Raw genomic sequence first — 6,656 nt, 5'->3', positions numbered from 1 at the left:
GCGTTACCTGCGGGGCTGGAGCAGGGCCTGGCCCCGGCGAGCGGCAGACCGGAAGAGCTGGCCCGGACTCCTGGCTGGAACATTTCGGGGGCAGTGGCTGCGGCCGGAGGAAGCAGCTGCGAATACAACCATCCCCCAGAGTAGTTGTGTGGGAACGATATGAATGCGGGTGCTGGGTTAGCTATTGTTCCGATCCGACGGTGCGGGATTGGTGGGACCTCCGGAAGGCTAATCTCCTCGTCGGTTTAAGACACGTCCCGACCTGTAAGAATTGTTAGGAGTTTATTGGAGCCAAACTGAGGACGATTGCTGGGGAGCAAAAACCTCAGCGGACCGTGCTTAGGCTCCGGAGAATGGCAGTTTGGCTCCTTATTTTATACACTAGAATCAAAGGAGAAGACGTAAGGGGGTTACATGAAATCCATTGGTGATAGATTAGGGAGGCGGGAGAAAGCAAAGCGGGGAAATCTCTGGGATTGGATAAAAAGTAAAAGGAATACACACGTACAGTACTTGTTTTACACTGGTGGGGATCGGGTAGTGAGCAGCTCATTAACACGGTAACAGTAACCACGAGGGGTTCGGTGGTCCTCTGCTCACGTGGGAGCCTGTGCCCGGAGAGGTCTGGAAACAGGAAATTACCCTGACATCCCAAAGGTATGTTAATCAGATGCAAAAAGACAATAGACAGGCCCAGTTAAGGTAAGGATTGGCCTTTGTCAAGGAGACACCAGTGGTCGGCAAACTGCGGCTCGCGAGCCACATGCGGCTCTTTGGCCCCTTGAGTGTGGCTCTTCCACAAAATACCACGTGCGGGCGCGCACGTACAGTGCGATTGAAACTTCGTGGCCCATGGGCAGAAGTCGGTATTTTGTGGAAGAGCCACACTCAAGGGGCCAAAGAGCCGAATGTGGCTCAGGAGCCGCAGTTTGCCGACCACTGGCCTAGGACAACACATGACTCGCTTTCCGTGAGGAAATTTTAATTTCAGACCATCCTGTGTGGTTACTTGAGGTCTCTGAGTTTGTAAGTCCCCTCCCCCACCCCATGACAGGCCTCCCCTGAGCTTATCAGGTTTAGTATATGGCCCCTTTTTGTCCACGCTTCCCCCTTTTTGTCACAAATCAATCCAAAGGATGCCTTGGTTGGATAATGGGTTGGAAGGCTCACTCCTAGGAAAATTGAGTGTCAGCGTTTGTCTTGCTGGACAATGGACTGTTGGGGATGAGGCAAGACCCAACCTTGGATGAGGTCAACGCCAAATTTTCTGAAAAGAGAAAAGCATGTAGTATAACATTTATTTATAGTTTCAGGGCACACCATACCACTCCAGTCTTCACAATCTGACCGTGAGGTGGGTCCCCGTCTACTATGGCCCATCTACTTCCCATTAGAAGCACTCAAGTGCCGTTCATTATTCATCTGATTCTTGCTGGCTGTGCAATTGAGAACTGTAACCTTGAGGTTTATTCTGGGACAAGGCTGTAAGAACACAATGCCTCATGGAGTGAATTCTGAGTATTTTTTAGTCATAAGCTCTTTGTTTTATTGATTACTCTCTTTGAATAAATATTAATTCATCAGTCCTATCCCTTTTTCTCTACTAACCCACCCCTACCCCCATTCCAGAGTAACCCTCTGGAATTCTGTATTCACAACCTCACTTACTAGCAAATGTCACACCATCTTCAGCACACCTGTTCTAGGCATGCAAGAATGAGGGGGGAGTTTTCAAAAATGACAAGAAATGTACTTGCCTAGCTGCCAACCCTGTGACAGTCAACGATAAGTCATCTCTAAATATATATTGTTCAAACTCCCTTTTTTATGTTACTAAAAATGTATCTTGTAATTCTTTAAAAACTGTCAGCTCTGTCAATGGAAAGAGAAAAAGTTTTAATCATATAGACATTCCGTGTAGGTATAAATCTCTCTCTGCCAACAATTGTTGATATGGAAGAATGAAGAGCCCTTATGGGAGTTTATCCAAAAGTAAGTGAAATCTGGTTTCTGCCCCATCTCTGTTATCAGTGTCATTTTCTAATTTACCTGAAATGGTACCAAAACGTTTGCCCTGTCTTCCTTACTTCATCTCAACAACAGCCCTCTTGCTGCCCTTCCTACAGCCACACATAGCAGTTCAGAGCCCCTCTGAAAGGAAGGAAAGATAGAAAGCAAGGAAAGCCACCCAGGCCAGGATTGGCATCTTTCCTGCTCTACAACTTTAGGAAAGGTATTGGACCCGTTCAGGCCCTGTCTCCTCATCTGTAAAGTGGAAACAGTAATATGCTCTCATAGTGTTGCAAAGGAAAAACTATCTCAGTCAAGTTTCCTTGATTAAGAGATTGTTTGCTTTTTGTATTTCTAGGAGAATGAATAATCAACAAGACAAACCTATCCATATTCGTTTTAAAAAATCAAGAGAGTGGATTTTACCAGAAGGAAAGCTGGTAACTGTCATCATTAAACCAAGGAACATTGAACAACAAGGTCCAGAAAGGGCAGATAGCAGTGCAGCTTCAAGGACCTCTGCAGCTGTTCCCTTCACTCAAAAATGTCCTGCCATTAGCATGACTCATCTTCAAACTTCCTTAGCCTGCATGTCTCTCAGCACAAATTTTCAAGAAAAAGAATGATTGCCTCCCCCTGGCTAACAGGCTTTTCTCAGCCAGCATGCCATCCAGATCCAACCAGTTAAGGCTAGCGGGAGGCTCCCAGGACACATAGGTCTGCAGGGCCTAGGAGGAGAGCAAGGCTGACATCCCCCCGCCCCCCGCCAAAACTATGTGCTTAGAAATGCTTAGACATAATGAGCACTTAGTGTGTCTTAGCTATTGTTACTGTTGATAAAGTACTGTGTAATTTTCAACCTCCATACATTTTATTACACCTTTTTTTTTTTACCACTGAAATGTTATTCCTCCCCTTTTTGAATGAAAATGCAATCATTCACTTATTCATTGATCCAGAAAATATTTATTTCACACTTAATATGAGTCAAACAATGTTCTTGGCAATAGGGATATAGTAGAAAACAAAATTTCTGCCTTGATGAAACTTATATTCTCATGAGGGCTGGGGACTGCAGGAATAACTATCCATACACCGTGAATTAATATAAATTGGGGTAGTAAGAAGTTCCAAAAGGAGAACAAATCAGTTTGAGGAGACAAATAATGATGGTGGGGAAGAATAAGGGCTAAATTGTACAATAAAACAGGGCCTGGGGACTGTGATAAGAAGTTTGATTTTTTTTATTTTTAGAGTGATGTAAACCCATTGAAAGGTTTTGAGAAGGGGCATGGTGAGATCAGACTTATATTAATAACATTTTATTCTACTGTTATATGGAGAATGGTGGTAGTGGAACAAGATAGAAAACGAGGCCCTGACTGGTTTGGTTCAGTGGATAGAGTGTCGGCCTGCAGACTGAAGGGTCCCAGGTTCGATTCTGGTCAAGGGCATGTACCTTGGTTGCGGGCACATCCCCAGTAGGGGGCGTGCAGGAGGCAGCTGATTGATGTTTCTAGCTCTCTATCCCTCTCCCTTCCTCTCTCTAAAAAATCAATAAAATATATTTTTTAAAAAAAGAAAGCAAGGAAATGAAACCAGGGACTACTGCAGTCAGCCAGGATGATGATGGCAGCAGCAGTGAAGGAGTGAAGAATGTATCGTGTGTTTTATTATGAAATCTTTCAAGCATACAAATATAGAGAATAATAAATTGGTATATCCAACTTCCAATTCTATCTTAATATTTTGCCATATTCGCTTCAGATTTTTTTTTTAGAAAGAAAACTTTAAAATGTAATGAAATCCTCCAGAATGGCCCACAGATGACATTTCTTTCTTCTCAGAAGTACCCCTGTCCTGGTTTTGATATTTATCATTCACATGTGCTTTTGCATTTCTCTCTCTCCCTCTCTCTCTCTCTCTCTCTCTCTCTCTCTCTCACACACACACACACACACACACACATATGTAATCCATATATGTAATATTTAAAAATATTACATATATGAATTATATGTGCATGTATATATCTATAAATACAGCATTGTTTTATATTTTTAAAAAATGTGTATAAAGGGTATATAAATTTTTTTCAACTTCATTTTTTCATTTAACATTGTTTTTAGGATTTGTCCATGTTCTCATATGTAGCTCTGGCTTAATCCATTTCTGGGTATATACCCCAAAGAATTGAAAGCAAGGTCTTGTACAGCCATGTTCATAGCAGCATTATTCACAATAGCTAACCTGCTATGGACTGAATGTCTGTGTCTCCTCAAAAGCCATGTGTTGAAGCCCTAATCTCCATTGTGATGGTATTTGGAGGGAGGGCCCTCGGGAGGTCATGGTTTAGCTGAGGACGTGACAGTGGAGGCCTATCATGGTATTAAGATGAAGAGCCCAGCGCTCCCGATTCCCACTAGTAAACATACAAGAAGGTGGCCATCCGAAAACCAAGAAGAAGGTTCTCAACAGACACCAAGTCTGCTGACAACTTATCTTGGACTTCCCAGCCTCCAGAATTGTGAGAAATAAATATTTGTTGTTTAAGTCACCCAGTCTGTTATTTTAGTTGTCCAAACTGATTAAGACATAATCTCAATGACCATTGACAGATAAATGAATAACAAAATATGCTATATATTCCATACAAATGGAATATTATTCAGCCTAAAAAGAAAGAGAGTTCTGTCACATGCTACACATGAATGAACTTTGAAAACATTATACTAACATAAATAAACCAGTCCCAAAAAGATGATTACTATATAATTCCACCTATATGCGGTACCTAGTCAAATTCATGGCTGCCATGGTTTGGGGGGAGGAAAGAATAGGGAATTTGTGTGTGTGTGTGTATGTTGTTAATACTCACCCAAGGATATTTTGCATAGATTTTTTTAGAGAGAGTGGAAGGGAGGAACAGAGAAAGAGAGAAACATCAATGTGAGAGAGACACATTGATTGGTTGCCTCCCACTGGTGCCAGACTGGCACCAGGGGTCGAGCCTGTAACTGAGGTACGTATGTGTCCTTGACTGGAATCGAATCCAGGACCTTTCAGTCCATAGGGTGACACTCTATCCTCTGAGCCAAACCAGTTAGGGCAAGATTTCTTTTTTTAAAAAATAACTGTATAATATTCATATATATATACATATATATATATGTATATATATATATATATTTGCTTTTGTTTTTTTCATCAAACCTATTGAAACTAGAAAAAAATGTTGGCTTTAATTAAAACTAATTTCAAAGCAGGGTAAGATGATATTGGAAGGGATATACACGTCAAGATGGGGGTTTGGATGCTCTGGGCCACCACAGAGGATTTTGTAGGCAGTAGTGTAATAAGTTCTATGTTCTAGAAAACTAACTGTAGGAGTAACTCAGTGGTCATGTGGTCTCCAAAGATCTCCTCTTAGAGTCTTTTCCTTAGTCTCCGTTCCTGTCCTATTTTTTCTGATCTAGACTACTTCTGTAGCCTCCTTTCTGACCTCCCAGCTCCTGGCAGTCACCCTTTCAAAATCACCTTAATTTCTGAACAATATTTTCACTGGATATAGAATTCTAAGTTGAGAGGTTGGTTTTTTTCCCTTTGGACACTTTAAATATGTATTTCTATAACCATTTGGACTGTTAAGTTGTTTCCATGTCTTGGCTATTATAAATAATGCTGCTATGAACATGGGATGCAGAAACCTCTTCAAAATATAATGACTTCACTTCCTTCTGATATATATATCCAGAAGTGCAATTGCAGGATCTTATGGTAGTTCCATTTTTAATTTTTTGAGAAACTTCCACAGTAGCTGAACCAATTTACATCCTCACCAATAGTGCACAAGGGTTCCCTTTTCTGCACATTCTTGTCAACACTTGCTTTCTCTTGTCTTTTTGGCAATATCCATTCTAAAAGGTGTGAAGTGAAATCTCATTGTGGCTTTCATTTGCATTTCCCTGATGATTAGTGATACTGAATACTTTTTCATGTACCTGTTGGCCATTTCTATGTGTATTCAAGTCCTCTGCCCATTTTTACATCGGATTTAAAACATGAGTCCACAGCAGATTTTTTTCAGCCTAAATGGACCACATACATACAGGCAATTTCAAAGTAAAGCAGGAAATTTCAAACCTTGATCTTAATGGGGAGGGAAAGGGGGTCCTAGAGAAGAAGAGATGTCATAAGTATAGTCTTTTGAGAACATAAGCAGTGGATCACAAAAGCCTGAACAATCGCCCAAATCAAGGACAAATTCTATGGTAAATAAACTTGAGTTAACTTGCATTTTAGAGACAGAATTAAGAGACCCAAACCAATTGCGGGCACACACACACACACACACACACACACACACACACACACACCCGCCCCAAGCCCTGCCAATCATCCCCTCTCGATCTCTTGATTGGTCAGAGCCATGCAAACACTCTGAATTAGACATGTTAATTTTAACATTGATTGGCATGATAAAGAATCCGTCTGTGCCCGGTGATTGGCTGACCTGTCTAGGCTCTGGCCAATCCTGTAAGGGGCAGGCGGGTTAAGCGTCCGATTTCTACGAGCTGTCTTTCTTGGATTTACTTACCCGTTGATCAGCAAGTGGCTCCTTCTCTTCGGGCCTCACACAGTGTCTG

Source organism: Myotis brandtii, unplaced genomic scaffold (genome assembly GCF_000412655.1).
Source record: "Myotis brandtii unplaced genomic scaffold, ASM41265v1 scaffold212, whole genome shotgun sequence".
In the NCBI taxonomy this organism is placed as follows: domain Eukaryota; kingdom Metazoa; phylum Chordata; class Mammalia; order Chiroptera; family Vespertilionidae; genus Myotis; species Myotis brandtii.
Note: the sequence above shows the minus strand (reverse complement) of the source record.